Consider the following 19,426-nt stretch of genomic DNA (forward strand, 5'->3'; position numbering starts at 1 on the left):
GAGCCATATTTTGGACCCAAATTCTAGCTCTTTGCATCTATTCGCCATGTGAAATTCCTAATTTTTATACCAAAAATCTGCCAATTACTGAAAGCGGCGGTGGGTCACATTTTGCCCAAACCCTCCTGCAGTTTTCAAAATATCCCAAACGTCCCAAATTCGATAACTGAGCCATATTTTGGATCCCAATTCTCGCTCTCTGCACCTATTCGCCGTTTGAAATTCCGAATTTTTATACCAAAAATCTGCCAATTTCTGAAAGTGGCCGTGGGTCACATTTTGCCCAAACCCCACTGCAGTTTTCAACATATCCCAAACATCCCAAATTCAATACCTGAGCTATATTTTGGATCTAAATTCTGGGTCTCTGCCCCTATTCGCAGTTTGAAATTCCGACTATTTATAGCAAAAATCTGCCCATTACTGAAAGCGGTGGTGGGTCATATTTTGTCCAAACCCCCTGCAGTTTTCAAAATATCCAAAACATCCCAAATTCGACCCCTGAGTCATATTTTAGACCCAAATTCTCGCTCTCTGCACCTATTGGCAGTTTGAAATTCCGAATTTTCATACCAAACATATGCCAATTACTGAAAGCGGAGGTGGGTCACATTTTGCCCAAACCACCGTGCAGTTTTCAAAATATCCCAAACATCCCAAATTCGATACCTGAGCCATATTTTGGATCTAAATTTTGGCTCTCTGCACCTATTCGTAGTTTGAAATTCCGACTATTTATACCAAAAATCTGCCAATTACTGAAAGCGGTGGTGGGTCACATATTGCCCAAACCCCCGTGCAGTTTTTAAAATATCCCAAACATCACAAATTCGATACCTGAGCCATATTTTGGACCCAAAATCTGGCTCTCTGCCCCTATTGGCAGTTTGAAATTCCAACTATTTATACCAAAAATCTGCCAATTACTGAAAGCGGTGGTGGGTCACATATTGCCCAAACCCCCGTGCAGTTTTCAAAATATCCTAAACATCACAAATTCGATACCTGAGCCATATTTTGGACCCAAATTCTGGCTCTCTGCACCTATTCGCAGTTTGAAAATCCGACTTTTTATACCAAAAATATGCCAATTACTGAAAGCAGCGGCGGGTCACATTTTGCCAAAACCCCACTGCAGTTTTTCAAATATTCCAAACATCCTAAATTCGATACCTGTTCCATATTTTGGGCCCAAATTCTGGCTCTCTGCACCTATTCGCCGTTTGAAATTCCGAATTTTTATACAAAAAATCTCCCAATTACTGAAAGCGGTGGTGGGTCAAATCTTGCCCAGACCCACCTGCAGTTTTCAAAATATCCCAAACATCCCAAATTCGATACCTGAGCCATATTTTGGACCCAAATTCTGGCTTTCTGCACCTATTCGCAGTTTGAAATTCCGACGTTTTATACCAATAATATGCCAATTACTAAAAGCAGCGGTGGGTCACATTTTGCCCAAACCCTCCTGCAGTTTTCAAAATAACCCAAACATCCAAAATTCAATACCTGAGCCATATTTTGGACCCAAATTCTGGCTCTCTGCATCCATTCGCAGTTTGAAATTCCGACTTTTTATACCAAAAATATGCCAATTACTGAAAGCAGCGGCGGGTCACATTTTGCCCAAACCCCCTTGCAATTTTCAAAATATCCCAAATATCCTAAATTCGATACCTGAGCCATATTTTGGACCCAAATTCGAGCTCTTTGCACCTATTCGCCATGTGGAATTCCGACTTTTTATACCAAAAATCTGCCAATTACTGAAAGCGGCGGTGGGTCACATTTTGCCCAAACCCCCCTGCAGTTTTCAAAATATCCCAAACATTCGAAATTCGATACCTGAGCCATATCTTGGACCCAAATTCTGTCTCTCTGCACCTATTCGCAGTTTGAAATTCCGACTTTTTATACCAAAAATATGCCAATTACTGAAAGCAGCGGTGGGTCACATTTTTCCCAAACCCCCCTGCAGTTTTCAAAATATCCCAAACATCCCAAATTCGATACCTGAGCCATATTTAGGATCCAAATTCTGGCTCTCTGCACCTATTCGCCGTTTGAAATTCCGACTTTTTTTACCAAAAATCTGCCAATTACTGAAAGCGGTGTTGGGTCACATTTTGCCCAAACCCCCCTGCAGTCTTCAAAATATCCTAAACATTCCAAATTCGATACCTGAGCCATATTTTGGACCCAAATTCGGGATCTCTGCACCTATTCGCAGTTTGAAATTCCGACTTTTTATACCAAAAATCTGCCAATTACTGAAAGCGGCGGTGGGTCACATATTGCCCAAACACTCCTGCAGTTTTCAAAATATCCCAAACATCACAAATACGATACCTGAGCCATATTTTGGACCCAAATTCTGGCTCTCTGCTCCTATTCGCCGTTTGAAATTCCGAATTTTTATACCAAAAATCTGCCAATTACTGAAAGCGGCGGTGGGTCACATTTTGCCCAAACCCCCATGCAGTTTTCAAAATATCCCAAACATCCCAAATTCGATACCTGAGCTATATTTTGGATCTAAATTCTGGCTCTCTGCACCTATTCGCCGTTTGAAATTCCGAATTTTTATACCAAAAATATGCCAATTACTGAAAGCGGCGGTGGGTCACATTTTGCCCAAACCACCCTGCAGTTTTCCAAATATCCTAAACATCCCAAATTCGAAACCTGAGCCATATTTTGGACCCAAATTCTGGCTCTCTGCACCTATTCGCAGTTTCAAATTCCGACTTTTTATACCAAAAATATGCCAATTACTGAAAGCAGCATCGGGTCACATTTTGCCCAAACCCCCCCTGCAGTTTTCAAAATATCCCAAACATCCTAAATTCGATACCTGAGCCATATTTTGGGCCCAAATTCTGGCTCTCTGCACCTATTCGCCGTTTGAAATTCCAAATTTTTATACCAAATATCTGCCAATTACTGAATGCGGCGGTGGGTCAAATCTTGCCCAGACCCCCCTGCAGTTTTCAAAATATCTCAAACATCCCAAATTCGATACTTGAGCCATATTTTGGACCCAAATTCTGGCTCTCTGCACCTATTCGCAGTTTGAAATTCCGACGTTTTATACCAAAAATATGCCAATTACTGAAAACAGCGGTGGGTCACATTTTGCCCAAACCCCCCTGCAGTTTTCAAAATAACCCAAACATTCCAAATTCGATACCTGAGCCATATTTTGGACCCAAATTCTCGCTCTCTGCACCTATTCGCAGTTTGAAATTCCGACTTTTTATACCAAAAATCTGCCAATTACTGAAAGCAGCGGTGGGTCACATTTTGCACAAACCCCCCTGCTGTTTTCAAAATATCCTAAACATCCCAAATTCGATACCTGAGCCATATTTTGAACCCAAATTCTGGCTCTTTGCACCTATTCGCAGTTTGAAATTCCGACTTTTTATACCAAAAATCTGCCAATTACTGAAAGCAGCGGTGGGTCACATTTTGAACAAACCCCCCTGCAGCTTTCAAAATATCCCAAACATCCCAAATTCGATACCTGAGCTATATTTTGGATCTAAATTCTGGCTTTCTGCAAATATTCGCAGTTTGAAATTCCGAATATTTATACCAAAAATCTGCCAATTACTGAAAGAGGTGGTAGGTCACATTTTGCCCAAACCCCCCTGCAGTTTTCAAAATATCCAAAACATCCCAAATTCGACCCCTGAGTCATATTTTAGACCCAAATTCTCGCTCTCTGCACCTATTCGCAGTTTGAAATTCCGAATTTTCATACCAAACATATGCCAATTACTGAAAGCGGCGGTGGGTCACATATTGCCCAAACCACCGTGCAGTTTTCAAAATATCCAAAACATCCCAAATTCGATACCTGAGCCATATTTTGGATCTAAATTCTGGCTCTCTGCACCTATTCGCAGTTTGAAATTCCGACTATTTATACCAAAAATCTGCCAATTACTGAAAGCGGTGGTGGGTCACATTTTGCCCAAACCCCCCTGCAGTTTCCAAAATATCCCAAACATCCCAAATTCGAACCCTGAGCCATATTTTGGACCCAAATTCTGGCTCTCTGCACCTATTCGCAGTTTGAAATTCCGAATTTTCATACCAAAAATATGCCAATTACTGAAAGCGGCGGTGGGTCACATTTTGCCCAAACCCCACTTCAGTTTTCAACGTATCCCAAACATCCCAAATTCGATACCGGAGCCATATTTTGGGCCCAAATTCTGGCTCTGCACCTATTCGCCGTTTGAAATTCCGAATTTTTATACAAAAAATCTGCCAATTACTGAAAGCGACGGTGGGTCACATTTTGTCCAAACCACCCTGCAGTTTTCCAAATATCCTAAACATCCCAAATTCGATACCTGAGCCATATTTTGGACCCAAATTCTGGCTCTCTGCACCTATTCGCAGTTTGAAATTCCGACTTTTTATACAAAAAATCTGCCTATTACTGAAAGCGGCAGTGGATCACATTTTGCCCAAACCCCCCTGCAGTTTTCAAAATATCCTAAACATCCCAAATTCGATACGTGAGCCATATTTTTGACCAAAGTTCTGGCTCTCTGCACCTATTCGCAGTTTGAAATTCCAAAACTTTATACTAAAAATCTACCAATTACTGAAAGCGGTGGTGAGTCATCTTTAGCCCAAACCCCCCAACAGTTTTCTAAATATCCCAAACATCTCAAAATTCGATACCTGAGCCATATTTTGGACCCAAATTCTGGCTCTCTGCACCTATTCGCAGTTTGAAATTCCGAATTATATACCAAAAATATGCCAATTACTGAAAGCAGCGGTGTGTCACATTTTGCCCAAACCCCCCTGCAGTTTTTAAAATATCCCAAACATCCCAAATTCGATACCTGAGCCGTATTTTGGATCCAAATTCTGGCTCTCTGCACCTATTCGCAGTTTGAAATTCCGACTTTTTATACCAAAAATCTGCCAATTACTGCAAGCGGCGGAGGGTCACATTTTGCCCAAACCCCCCTGCAGTTTTTAAAATATCCTAAACATACCAAATTCGATACCTGAGCCATATTTTGGACCCAAATTCTGGCTCTCTGCATCTATTCGCAGTTTGAAATTCCGACTTTTTATACCAAAAATATGCCAATTACTGAAAGCAGCGGTGGGTCACATTTTGCCCAAACCCCCCTGTACTTTTCAAAATATCCCAAACATCCAAAATTCGATACCTGAGCAATATTTTGGACCCAAATTCTGGCTCTCTGCACCTATTCGCAGTTTGAAACTCCGACTTTTTATACCAAAAATATGCCAATTACTGAAAGCAGCGGTGGGTCACATTTTGCCCAAACCCCCCTGCAGTTTTTAAAATATCCCAAACATCCCAAATTCGATACCTGAGCCGTATTTTGGATCCAAATTCTGGCCCTCTGCACCTATTCGCCATGTGAAATTCCGACTTTTTATACCAAAAATCTGCCAATTACTGCAAGCGGCGGTGGATCAAATCTTGCAGAAACCCCCCCCCCCCCCCTGCAGTTTACAAAATATCCCAAACATACCAAATTCGATACCTGAGTCATATTATGGACCCAAATTCTGGATCTCTGCACCTATTCGCAGTTTTAAATTCCGAATTTTCATACAAAAAATCTGCCAATTACTGAAAGCGGCGGTGGGTCACATTTTGCACAAACCACCCTGCAGTTTTCCAAATATCCTAAACATCCCAAATTCGATACTTGAGCCATATTTTGGACCCAAATTCTGGCTCTCTGCACCTATTCGCCATGTGAAATTCCGACTTTTTATACCAAAAATCTGCCAATTACTGAAAGCAGCGGTGGGTCACATTTAGCCCAAACCACCATGCAGTTTTCAAAATATCCCAAACGTCCCAAATTCGATACCTGAGCTATATTTTGGATCGAAATTCTCGCTCTCTGCACCTATTCGCCGTTTGAAATTCCGACTTTTTATACCAAAAATCTGCCAATTACTGCAAGCGGTGGTGGGTCACATTTTGCCCAAACCCTCCTGCAGTTTTCAAAATATCCTGAACTTCCCAAATTCGATACCTGAGCCATATTTTGAACCCAAATTCTGGCTCTCTGCACCTATTCGCAGTTTGAAATTCCGACTTTTTATACCAAAAATCTGCCAATTACTGAAAGCAGCGGTGTGTCACATTTTGCCCAAACCCCCCTGCAGTTTTCAAAATATCCCAAACATCCCAAATTCGATACCTGAGCTATATTTTGGATCTAAATTCTGGCTCTCTGCACCTATTCGCAGTTTGAAATTCCGACTATTTATACCAAAAATATGCCAATTACAGAAAGCGGCGGTGGGTCACATTTTGCCCAAACCCCACTTTAGTTTTCAACGTATCCCAAACATCCGAAATTCGATACCGGAGCCATATTTTGGGCCCAAATTCTGGCTCTGCACCTATTCGCCGTTTGAAATTCCGAATTTTTATACAAAAAATCTGCCAATTACTGAAAGCGACGGTGGGTCACATTTTGCCCAAACCACCCTGCAGTTTTCCAAATATCCTAAACATCCCAAATTCGATACCTGAGCCATATTTTGGACCCAAATTCTGGCTCTCTGCACCTATTCGCAGTTTGAAATTCCGACTTTTTATACCAAAAATCTGCCAATTACTGAAAGCGGCAGTGGATCACATTTTGCCCAAACCCCCCTGCAGTTTTCAAAATATCCTAAACATCCCAAATTCGATACGTGAGCCATATTTTTGACCAAAGTTCTGGCTCTCTGCACCTATTCGCAGTTTGAAATTCCAAAACTTTATACTAAAAATCTACCAATTACTGAAAGCGGTGGTGAGTCATCTTTTGCCCAAACCCCCCAACAGTTTTCTAAATATCCCAAACATCCCAAAATTCGATACCTGAGCCATATTTTGGACCCAAATTCTGGCTCTCTGCACCTATTCGCAGTTTGAAATTCCGAATTTTTATACCAAAAATATGCCAATTACTGAAAGCAGCGGTGTGTCACATTTTGCCCATACCCCCCCTGCAGTTTTTAAAATATCCTAAACATACAAAATTCGATACCTGAGCCATATTTTGGATCCAAATTCTGGCTCTCTGCACCTATTCGCCATGTGAAATTCCGACTTTTTATACCAAAAATCTGCCAATTACTGCAAGCGGCGGTGGGTCAAATCTTGCCGAAACCCCCCCCCCCCGTCCCCCTGCAGTTTACAAAATATCCCAAACATCCCAAATTCGATACCTGAGTCATATTATGGACCCAAATTCTGGATCTCTGCACCTATTCGCAGTTTGAAATTCCGAATTTTCATACCAAAAATATGCCAATTACTGAAAGCGGCAGTGGATCACATTTTGCCCAAACCCCCCTGCAGTTTTCAACGTATCCCAAACATCCCAAATTCGATACCGGAGCCATATTTTGGGCCCAAATTCTGGCTCTGCACCTATTCGCCGTTTTAAATTCCGAATTTTTATACCAAAAATCTGCCTATTACTGAAAGCGGCAGTGGATCACATTTTGCCCAAACCCCCCTGCAGTTTTCAAAATATCCCAAACATCCCAAATTCGATACGTGAGCCATATTTTTGACCAAAGTTCTGGCTCTGCACCTATTCGCAGTTTGAAATTCCAAATTTTTTCACTAAAAATCTACCAATTACTGAAAGCAGCGTTGGATCACATTTTGCCCAAACCCCCCTGCAGTTTTCAAAATATTCCAAACATCCCAAATTCGATACCTGAGCCATATTTTGGACCCAAATTCTAGCTCTTTGCACCTATTCGCAGTTTGAAATTCCGACTTTTTATACCAAAAATCAGCCAATTACTGAAAGAAGCGGTGGGTCACATTTTGCCCAAACCCCCCTGCAGTTTCCAAAATATCCCAAACATCCCAAATTCGAACCCTGAGCCATATTTTGCACCGAAATTCTGGCTCTCTGCAGCTATTCGCAGTTTGAAATTCCGAATTTTCATACCAAAAATATGCCAATTACTGAAAGCGGCGGTGGGTCACATTTTGCCCAAACACCACTTTAGTTTTCAACGTATCCCAAACATCCGAAATTCGATACCGGAGCCATATTTTGGGCCCAAATTCTGGCTCTGCACCTATTCGCCGTTTGAAATTCCGAATTTTTATACAAAAAATCTGCCAATTACTGAAAGCGACGGTGGGTCACATTTTGCCGAAACCACCCTGCAGTTTTCCAAATATCCTAAACATCCCAAATTCGATACATGAGCCATATTTTGGACCCAAATTCTGGCTCTCTGCACCTATTCGCAGTTTGAAATTCCGACTTTTTATACCAAAAATCTGCCAATTACTGCAAGCGGCAGTGGGTCACATTTTGCCCAAACCCCCCTGCAATTTTTAAAATATCGTAAACATCCCAAATTCGATACCTGAGCCATATTTTGGACCCAAATTCTGGCTCTCTGCATCTATTCGCAGTTTGAAATTCCGACTTTTTATACCAAAAATATGCCAATTACTGAGAGCAGCGGTGGGTCACATTTTGCCCAAAGCCCCCTGCAGTTTTCAAAATACCCCAAACATCCTAAATTCGATACCTGAGCAATATTTTGGACCCAAATTCTGGCTTTCTGCACCTATTCGCAGTTTGAAATTCCGACTTTTTATACCAAAAATCTGCCTATTACTGAAAGCGGCAGTGGATCACATTTTGCCCAAACCCCCCTGCAGTTTTCAAAATATCCCAAACATCCCAAATTCGATACGTGAGCCATATTTTTGACCAAAGTTCTTGCTCTCTGCACCTATTCGCAGTCTGAAATTCCAAATTTTTATACTAAAAATCTACCAATTACTGAAAGCGGTGGTGAGTCACCTTTTGCCCAAACCCTCCAACAATTTTCTAAATATCCCAAACATCCCAAAATTCGATACCTGAGCCATATTTTAGACCCAAATTCTGGCTCTCTGCACCTATTCGCAGTTTGAAATTCCGACTTTTTATACCAAAAATATGCCAATTACTGAAATCAGCGTTGGGTCACATTTTGCCCAAACCCCCCTGCAGTTTTCAAAATATTCCAAACATCCCAAATTCGATACCTGAGCCATATTTTGGACCCAAATTCTAGCTCTTTGCACCTATTGGCCATGTGAAATTCCGAATTTTTATACCAAAAATCTGCCAATTACTGAAAGCGGCGGTGGGTCACATTTTACCCAAACCCCCATGCAGTTTTCAAAATATCCCAAACGTCCCAAATTCGATACCTGAGCTATATTTTGGATCCAAATTCTCGCTCTCTGCACCTATTCGCAGTTTGAAATTCCGACTTTTTATACCAAAAATCTGCCAATTACTGAAAGTAGCGGTGGGTCACTTTTTGCCCAAACCCCCCTGCAGTTTTCAAAATATCCCAAACATCACAAATTCGATACCTGAGCTATATTTTGGATCTAAATTCTGGCTCTCTGCACCTATTCGCAGTTTGAAATTCCGACTATTTTTACCAAAAATCTGCCAATTACTGAAAGCGGTGGTGGATCACATTTTGCCCAAACCCCCCTGCAGTTTCCAAAATATCCCAAACATCCCAAATTCGAACCCTGAGCCTTATTTTGGACCCAAATTCTGGCTCTCTGCACCTATTCGCAGTTTGAAATTCCGAATTTTCATACCAAAAATATGCCAATTACTGAAAGCGGCAGTGGGTCACATTTTGCCCAAACCCCACTTCAGTTTTCAACGTATCCCAAACGTCCCAAATTCGATACCGGAGCCATATTTTGGGCCCAAATTCTGGCTCTGCACCTATTCGCAGTTTGAAATTCCGACTTTTTATACCAAAAATATGCCAATTACTGAAAGCAGCGGTGGGTCACATTTTGCCCAAACCTCCCTGCAGTTTTTAAAATATCCCAAATTTGATACCTGAGCCGTATTTTGGATCCAAATTCTGGCTCTCTGCACCTATTCGCAGTTTGAAATTCCGACTTTTTATACCAAAAATCTGCCAATTACTGCAAGCGGCGGTGGGTCACATTTTGCCCAAACCCCCCTGCAGTTTTTAAAATATCCTAAACATACCAAATTCGATACCTGAGCCATATTTTGGACCCAAATTCTGGCTCTCTGCATCTTTTCGCAGTTTGAAATTCCGAATTTTTATACCAAAAATATGCCAGTTACTGAAAGCAGCGGTTTGTCACATTTTGCCCAAACCCCCATGCAGTTTTCAAAATATCCCAAACGTCCCAAATTCGATACCTGAGCTATATTTTGGATCCATATTCTCGCTCTCTGCACCTATTCGCCGTTTGAAATTCCGACTTTTTATACCAAAAATCTGCCAATTACTGCAAGCGGTGGTGGGTCACATTTTGCCCAATTCCTCCTGCAGTTTTCAAAATATCCCAAACGTCCCAAATTCGATACCTGAGCTATATTTTGGATCCAAATTCTCGCTCTCTGCACCTATTCGCAGTTTGAAATTCCGACTTTTTATACCAAAAATCTGCCAATTACTGAAAGAAGCGGTGGGTCACATTTTGCCCAAACCCCCCTGCAGTTTTCAAAATATCCCAAACATCCCTAATTCGATACCTGAGCTATATTTTGGATCTAAATTCTGGCTCTCTGCGCCTATTCGCAGTTTGAAATTCCGACTATTTATACCAAAAATTTGCCAATTACTGAAAGCGGTGGTGGGTCACATTTTGCCCAAACCCCCCTGCAGTTTCCAAAATATCCCAAACATCCCAAATTCGAACCCTGAGCCATATTTTGGACCCAAATTCTGGCTCTCTGCACCTATTCGCAGTTTGAAATTCCTAATTTTTATACCAAAAATCTGCCAATTACTGCAAGCAGCGGTGGGTCACATCTTGCCCAAACCCCCATGCAGTTTTTAAAATATCCGAAACATCCCAAATTCGATACCTGAGCCGTATTTTGGATCCAAATTCTGGCTCTCTGCACCTATTCGCCATGTGAAATTCCGTCTTTTTATACCAAAAACTGCCAATTACTGCAAGCGGCGGTGGGTCAAATCTTGCCGAAACCCCCACCCTGCAGTTTACAAAATATCCCAAACATCCCAAATTCGATACCTGAGTCATATTATGGACCCAAATTCTGGCTCTCTGCACCTATTCGCAGTTTGAAATTCCGACTTTTTATACCAAAAATATGCAAATTACTGAAAGCGGCGGTGGGTCACATATTGCCCAAACCCCCCTGCAGTTTTCAAAATATCCCTAACATCCCCAAATCGATACCTGAGCCATATTTTGGAACCAAATTCTGGCTCTCTGCACCTATTCGCAGTTTGAAATTCCGACTTTTTATACCAAAAAAATGCCAATTACTGAGAGAGGCGGTGTGTCACATTTTGCCAAAACCCCCCTGCAGTTTTCAACATATCCCAAACATTCCAAATTCGATACCTGAGCCATATTTTGGACCCAAATTCTGGCTCTCTGCACCTATTCGCAGTTTGAAATTCCTACTTTTTATACCAAAAATCTGCCAATTACTGCAAGCGGCGGTGGGTCACATCTTGCCCAAACCCCCCTGCAGTTTTCAAAATATCCCAAACATCCCAAATTCAATACCCGAGCCATATTTTGGACAAAAATTCTGGCTCTCTGCACCTATTCGCAGTTTGAAATTCCGACTTTTTATACCATAAATATGCCAATTACTGAAAGCGGCGGTGGGTCACCTTTTGCCCAAACACCCCTGCAGTTTTCAAAATATCCCAAACATCCCCAAATCGATACCTGAGCCATATTTTGGACCCAAATTCTGGCTCTCTGCACCTATTCGCAGTTTGAAATTCTGAATTTATATACCAAAAATCTGCCAATTACTGAAAGCGGCGGTGGGTCACATTTTGCCCAAACCCCCCTGCAGTTTCAAAATATCCCAAACATCCTAAATTCGATACCTGAGCCAAATTTTGGACCCAAATTCTGGCTCTCTGCACCTATTCGCTGTTTGAAATTCGGACTTTTTATACCAAAAATCTGCCAATTACTGAAAGCAGCGGTGGGTCACATTTTGCCCAAACCCCCCTGCAGTTTTCAACATATCCCAAACATCCCAAATTCGATACCTGAGCCATATTTTGGGCCCAAATTCTGGCTCTCTGCACCTATTCGCCGTTTGAAATTCCGAATTTTTATACCAAAAATCTGCCAATTACTGAAAGCAGCAGTGGGGCACATTTTGCCCAGACCCCCCTGCAGTTTTCAAAATATCCCAAACATCCCAAATTCGATACCTGAGCCATATTTTGGACCCAAAATCTTGCTCTCTGCACCTATTCGCCATGTGAAATTCCGACTTTTTATACCCAAAATCTACCAATTTTTGAAAGCGGCGGTGGGTCACATTTTGCCCAAATCCCCCAACAGTTTTCAAAATATCCCAAACATCCCAAATTCGATACCTGATCCATATTTTGGAAGCAAGTTCTGGCTCTCTGCACCTATTCGCCGTTTGAAATTCCGACTTTTTATACCAAAAATCGACCAATTACTGCAAGCGGCGGTGGGTCACATTTTGCTCAAACCCCCCTGCAGTTTACAAAATATCCTAAACATCCCAAATTCCATACCTGAGCCATATTTTGGATCCAAATTCTGGCTCTCTGCACCTATTCGCAGTCTGAAATTCCGACTTTTTATACGAAAAATCTGCCAATTACTGAAAGCATCGGTGGTTCACATTTTGCCCAAACCCCCCCTGCAGATTTCAAAATATCCCAAACATCCAAAATTCGATACCTGAGCCATATTTTGGACCCAAAATCTGGCTCTCTGCATCTATTCGCCATGTCAAATTCCGACTTTTTATACCAAAAATCTGCCAATTTCTGAAATCGGCGGTGGGTCACATTTTGACCAAACCCCCCAGCAGTTTTCAAAATATCATAACATCCCAAATTCGATACCTGAGCCATATTTTGGACCCAAATTCTAGCTCTCTGCACCTATTCGCAGTTTGAAATTCCGAATTTTTATACCAAAAATCTACCAATTACTGAAAGCGACGGTGGGTCACATTTTGCCCAAACCGCCCAACAGTTTTCAAAATATTCCAAACATCCCAAATTCGATACGAGAGCCATATTTTGGATCCAAGTTCTGGCTCTCTGCACCTATTCGCCGTTTGAAATTCCGAATTTTTATACCAAAAATAGGCCAATTACTGCAAGCGGCGGTGGGTCACATTTTGCCCAAACCGCCCAGCACTTTTCAAAATATTCTAAACATCCCAAATTCGATACCTGAGCCATATTTTGGATCTAAATTCTGGCTCTCTGGACCTATTCGCAGTTTGAAATTCCGAGTATTTTACCAAAAATCTGCCAATTACTGAAAGCGGTGGTGGGTCACATTTTGCCCAAACCCCCCCTGCAGTTTCCAAAATATCCCAAACATCCCAAATTCGAACCCTGAGCCATATTTTGGACCCAAATTCTGGCTCTCTGCACCTATTCGCAGTTTGAAATTCCGAATTTTCATACCAAAAATATGCCAATTACTGAAAGCGGCAGTGGGTCACATTTTGCCCAAACCCCACTTCAGTTTTCAACGTATCCAAAATATCCCAAATTCGATACCGGAGCCATATTTTGGACCCAAATTCTGGCTCTGCACCTATTCGCAGTTTGAAATTCCGACTTTTTATACCAAAAATCTGCCTATTAACTGAAAGCGGCAGTGGATCACATTTTGCCCAAAACCCCTTGCAGTTTTCAAAATATCCTAAACATCCCAAATTCGATACGTGAGCCATATTTTTTACCAAAGTTCTGGCTCTCTGCCCCTATTCGCAGTTTGAAATTCCAAAACTTTATACTAAAAATCTACCAATTACTGAAAGCGGTGGTGAGTCACCTTTATCCCAAACCCCCCAACAGTTTTCTAAATATCCCAAACATCCCAAAATTCGATACCTGAGCCATATTTTGGACCCAAATTCTGGCTCTCTGCACCTATTTGCCGTTTGAAATTCCGACTTTTTATACCAAAAATATGCCAATTACTGAAAGCAGCGGTGGGTCACATTTTGCCCAAACCCCCCTGCAGTTTTTAAAATATCCCAAATTTGATACCTGAGCCGTATTTTGGATCCAAATTCTGGCTCTCTGCACCTATTCGCAGTTTGAAATTCCGAATTTTTATACCAAAAATCTGCCAATTACTGCAAGCGGCGGTGGGTCACATTTTGCCCAAACCCCCCTGCAGTTTTTAAAATATATTAAACATACCAAATTCGATACCTGAGCCATATTTTGGACCCAAATTCTGGCTCTCTGCATCTATTCGCAGTTTGAAATTCCTACTTTTTATATAAAAAATCTGCCAATTACTGCAAGCGGCGGTGGGTCACATCTTGCCCAAACCCCCCTGCAGTTTTCAAAATATCCGAAACATCCCAAATTCAATACCCGAGCCATATTTTGGACCCAAATTCTGGCTCTCTGCACCTATTCGCAGTTTGAAATTCCGACTTTTTATACCATAAATATGCCAATTACTGAAAGCGGCGGTGGGTCACCTTTTGCCCAAACCCCCCTGCAGTTTTAAAAATATCCCAAACATCCCCAAATCGATACCTGAGCCATATTTTGGACCCAAATTCTGGCTCTCTGCACCTATTCGCAGTTTGAAATTCTGAATTTATATACCAAAAATATGCCAATTACTGAAAGCGGCGGTGGGTCACATTTTGCCTAAACCCCCCTGCAGTTTCAAAATATCCCAAACATCCTAAATTCGATACCTGAGCCAAATTTTGGACCCAAATTCTGGCTCTCTGCACCTATTCGCTGTTTGAAATTCGGACTTTTTATGCCAAAAATCTGCCAATTACTGAAAGCGGCGGTGGGTCACATTTTGCCCAAACCCCCCTGCAGTTTTCAAAATATCCCAAACATCACAAATTCGATACCTGAGCCATATTTTGGATCCAAATTCTGGCTCTCTGCACCTATTCGCAGTTTGAAATTCCGACTTTTTATACCAAAAATCTGCCAATTACTGAAAGCATTGGTGGGTCACATTTTGCCCAAACCCCACTGCAGTTTTTAAAATATCCCAAACATCCCAAATTAGATACCTGAGCCATATTTTGGACCCAAATTCTGGCTCTCTGCACCTATTCGCAGTTTGAAATTCCGAATTTTTATGCCAAAAATATGCCAATTACTGAAAGCGGCAGTGGGTCACATTTTGCCCAAACCCCCCTGCAGTTTTCAACATATCCCTAACATCCCAAATTCGATACCTGAGCCATATTTTGGGCCCAAATTCTGGCTCTCTGCACCTATTCGCCGTTTGAAATTCCGAATTTTTATACCAAAAATCTGCCAATTACTGAAAGCAGCAGTGGGCCACATTTTGCCCAAACCCCCCTGCAGTTTTCAAAATATTCCAAACATCCCAAATTCGATACCGGAGCCATATTTTGGACCCAAATTCTGGCTCTCTGCACCTATTCGCACTGTGAAATTCCGAATTTTTATACCAAAAATCTACCAATTTTTGTAAGCGGCGGTGGGTCACATTTTGCCCAAATCCCCCAACAGTTTTCAAAATATTCCAAACATCCCAAATTCGATACCTGATCCATATTTTGGAAGCAAGTTCTGGCTCTCTGCACCTATTCGCCGTTTGAAATTCCGACTTTTTATACCCAAAATCGAACAATTACTGCAAGAGGCGGTGGGTCACATTTTGCTCAAACCCCCCTGCAGTTTTCAAAATATCCTAAACATCCCAAATTCCATACCTGAGCCATATTTTGGTTCCAAATTCTGGCTCTCTGCACCTATTCGCAGTCTGAAATTCCGACTTTTTATACGAAAAATCTGCCAATTACTGAAAGCATCGGTGGTTCACATTTTGCCCAAACCCCCCTGCAGATTTCAAAATATCCCAAACATCCAAAATTCGATACCTGAGCCATATTTTGGACCCAAAATCTGGCTCTCTGCACCTATTCGCCATGTCAAATTCCGACTTTTTATACCAAAAATCTGTCAATTTCTGATATCGGCGGTGGGTCACATTTTGCCCAAACCCCCCTGCAGTTTTCAAAATATCATAACATCCCAAATTCGATACCTGAGCCATATTTTGGACCCAAATTCTGGCTCTCTGCACCTATTCGCAGTTTGAAATTCCGAATTTTTATACCTAAAATCTACCAATTTTTGTAAGCGGCGGTGGGTCATATTTTGCCCTAATCCCCCAACAGTTTTCAAAATATTCCAAACATCCCAAATTCGATACCAAAGCCATATTTTGGATCCAAGTTCTGGCTCTCTGCACCTATTCGCCGTTTGAAATTCCGACTTTTTATACCAAAAATAGGCTAATTACTGCAAGCGGCGGTGGGTCACATTTTGCCCAAACCGCCGAGCAGTTTTCAAAATATCCTAAACATCCCAAATTCGATACATGAGCCATATTTTTGACTCAAATTCTGGCTCTCTGCACGTATTCGCAGTTTGAAATTCCGAATTTTTATACCAAAAATATGCCAATTACTGAAAGCGGCGGTGAGTCACATTTTGCCCAAACCCCCCTGCAGTTTTCAAAATATCCCAAACATCCCAAATTCGATACCTGAGCCATATTTTGGACACAAATTCTGGCTCTCTGCACCTATTCGCAATTTGAAATTCCGACTTTTTATACCAAAAATCTGCCAATTACTGAAACCTGCGGTGGGTCACATTTTGCCCAAACCTCCCTGAAGTTTTCAAAATATCCCAAACATTCCAAATTCGATACCTGAGCCATATGTTGGACCCAAATTCTCGCTCTCTGCACCTATTCGCAGTTTGAAATTCCGACTTTTTATACCAAAAATCTGCCAATTACTGAAAGCAGCGGTGGGTCACATTTTGCCCAAACCCCCCTGCTGTTTTCCAAATATCCTAAACATCTCAAATTCGATATCTGAGCCATATTTTGAACCCAAATTCTGGCTCTCTGCACCTGTTCGCAGTTTGAAATTCCGAATTTTTATACCAAAAATCTGCCAATTACTGAAAGCAGCGGTGGGTCACATTTTGACCAAACCCCCCTGCAGTTTTCAAAATATCCCAAACATCCCAAATTCGATACCTGAGCTATATTTTGGATCTAAATTCTGGCTCTCTGCAAATATTCGCAGTTTGACATTCCGAATATTTATACCAAAAATCTGCCAATTACTGAAAGCAGCGGTGGGTCACATTTTGACCAAACCCCCCTGCAGTTTTCAAAATATCCCAAACATCCCAAAATTCGATACCTGAGCTATATTTTGGATCTAAATTCTGGCTCTCTGCAAATATTCGCAGTTTGACATTCCGAATATTTATACCAAAAATCTGCCAATTACTGAAAGAGGTGGTGGGTCACATTTTGCCCAAACCCCCCTGCAGTTTTAAAAATATCCCAAACATCCCCAAATCGATACCTGAGCCATATTTTGGACCCAAATTCTGGCTCTCTGCACCTATTCGCAGTTTGAAATTCTGAATTTATATACCAAAAATATGCCAATTACTGAAAGCGGCGGTGGGTCACATTTTGCCTAAACCCCCCTGCAGTTTCAAAATATCCCAAACATCCTTAATTCGATACCTGAGCCAAATTTCGGACCCAAATTCTGGCTCTCTGCACCTATTCGCTGTTTGAAATTCGGACTTTTTATGCCAAAAATCTGCCAATTACTGAAAGCGGCGGTGGGTCACATTTTGCCCAAACCCCCCTGCAGTTTTCAAAATATCCCAAACATCACAAATTCGATACCTGAGCCATATTTTGGATCCAAATTCTGGCTCTCTGCACCTATTCGCAGTTTGAAATTCCGACTTTTTATACCAAAAATCTGCCAATTACTGAAAGCATTGGTGGGTCACATTTTGCCCAAACCCCACTGCAGTTTTTTAAATATCCCAAACATCCCAAATTAGATACCTGAGCCATATTTTGGACCCAAATTCTGGCTCTCTGCACCTATTCGCAGTTTGAAATTCCGAATTTTTATGCCAAAAATATGCCAATTACTGAAAGCGGCAGTGGGTCACATTTTGCCCAAACCCCCCTGCAGTTTTCAACATATCCCTAACATCCCAAATTCGATACCTGAGCCATATTTTGGGCCCAAATTCTGGCTCTCTGCACCTATTCGCCGTTTGAAATTCCGAATTTTTATACCAAAAATCTGCCAATTACTGAAAGCAGCAGTGGGCCACATTTTGCCCAAACCCCCCTGCAGTTTTCAAAATATCCCAAACATCCCAAATTCAATACCCGAGCCATATTTTGGACCCAAATTCTGGCTCTCTGCACCTATTCGCAGTTTGAAATTCCGACTTTTTATACCATAAATATGCCAATTACTGAAAGCGGCGGTGGGTCACCTTTTGCCCAAACCCCCCTGCAGTTTTAAAAATATCCCAAACATCCCCAAATCGATACCTGAGCCATATTTTGGACCCAAATTCTGGCTCTCTGCACCTATTCGCAGTTTGAAATTCTGAATTTATATACCAAAAATATGCCAATTACTGAAAGCGGCGGTGGGTCACATTTTGCCTAATCCCCCTGCAGTTTCAAAATATCCCAAACATCCTAAATTCGATACCTGAGCCAAATTTTGGACCCAAATTCTGGCTCTCTGCACCTATTCGCTGTTTGAAATTCGGACTTTTTATGCCAAAAATCTGTCAATTACTGAAAGCGGCGGTGGGTCACATTTTGCCTAAACCCCCCTGCAGTTTCAAAATATCCCAAACATCCTAAATTCGATACCTGAGCCAAATTTTGGACCCAAATTCTGGCTCTCTGCACCTATTCGCCATGTCAAATTCCGACTTTTTATACCAAAAATCTGCCAATTTCTGAAATCGGCGGTGGGTCACATTTTGCCCAAACCCCCCTGCAGTTTTCAAAATATCATAACATCCCAAATTCGATACCTGAGCCATATTTTGGACCCAAATTCTGGCTCTCTGCACCTATTCGCAGTTTGAAATTCCGAATTTTTATACCTAAAATCTACCAATTTTTGTAAGCGGCGGTGGGTCATATTTTGCCCAAATCCCCCAACAGTTTTCAAAATATTCCAAACATCCCAAATTCGATACCAAAGCCATATTTTGGATCCAAGTTCTGGCTCTCTGCACCTATTCGCCGTTTGAAATTCCGACTTTTTATACCAAAAATAGGCCAATTACTGCAAGCGGCGGTGGGTCACATTTTGCCCAAACCGCCGAGCAGTTTTCAAAATATCCTAAACATCCCAAATTCGATACATGAGCCATATTTTTGACTCAAATTCTGGCTCTCTGCACGTATTCGCAATTTGAAATTCCGAATTTTTATACCAAAAATATGCCAATTACTGAAAGCGGCGGTGAGTCACATTTTGCC

Source organism: Procambarus clarkii, chromosome 17 (assembly GCF_040958095.1).
Source record: "Procambarus clarkii isolate CNS0578487 chromosome 17, FALCON_Pclarkii_2.0, whole genome shotgun sequence".
Classification (NCBI taxonomy): domain Eukaryota; kingdom Metazoa; phylum Arthropoda; class Malacostraca; order Decapoda; family Cambaridae; genus Procambarus; species Procambarus clarkii.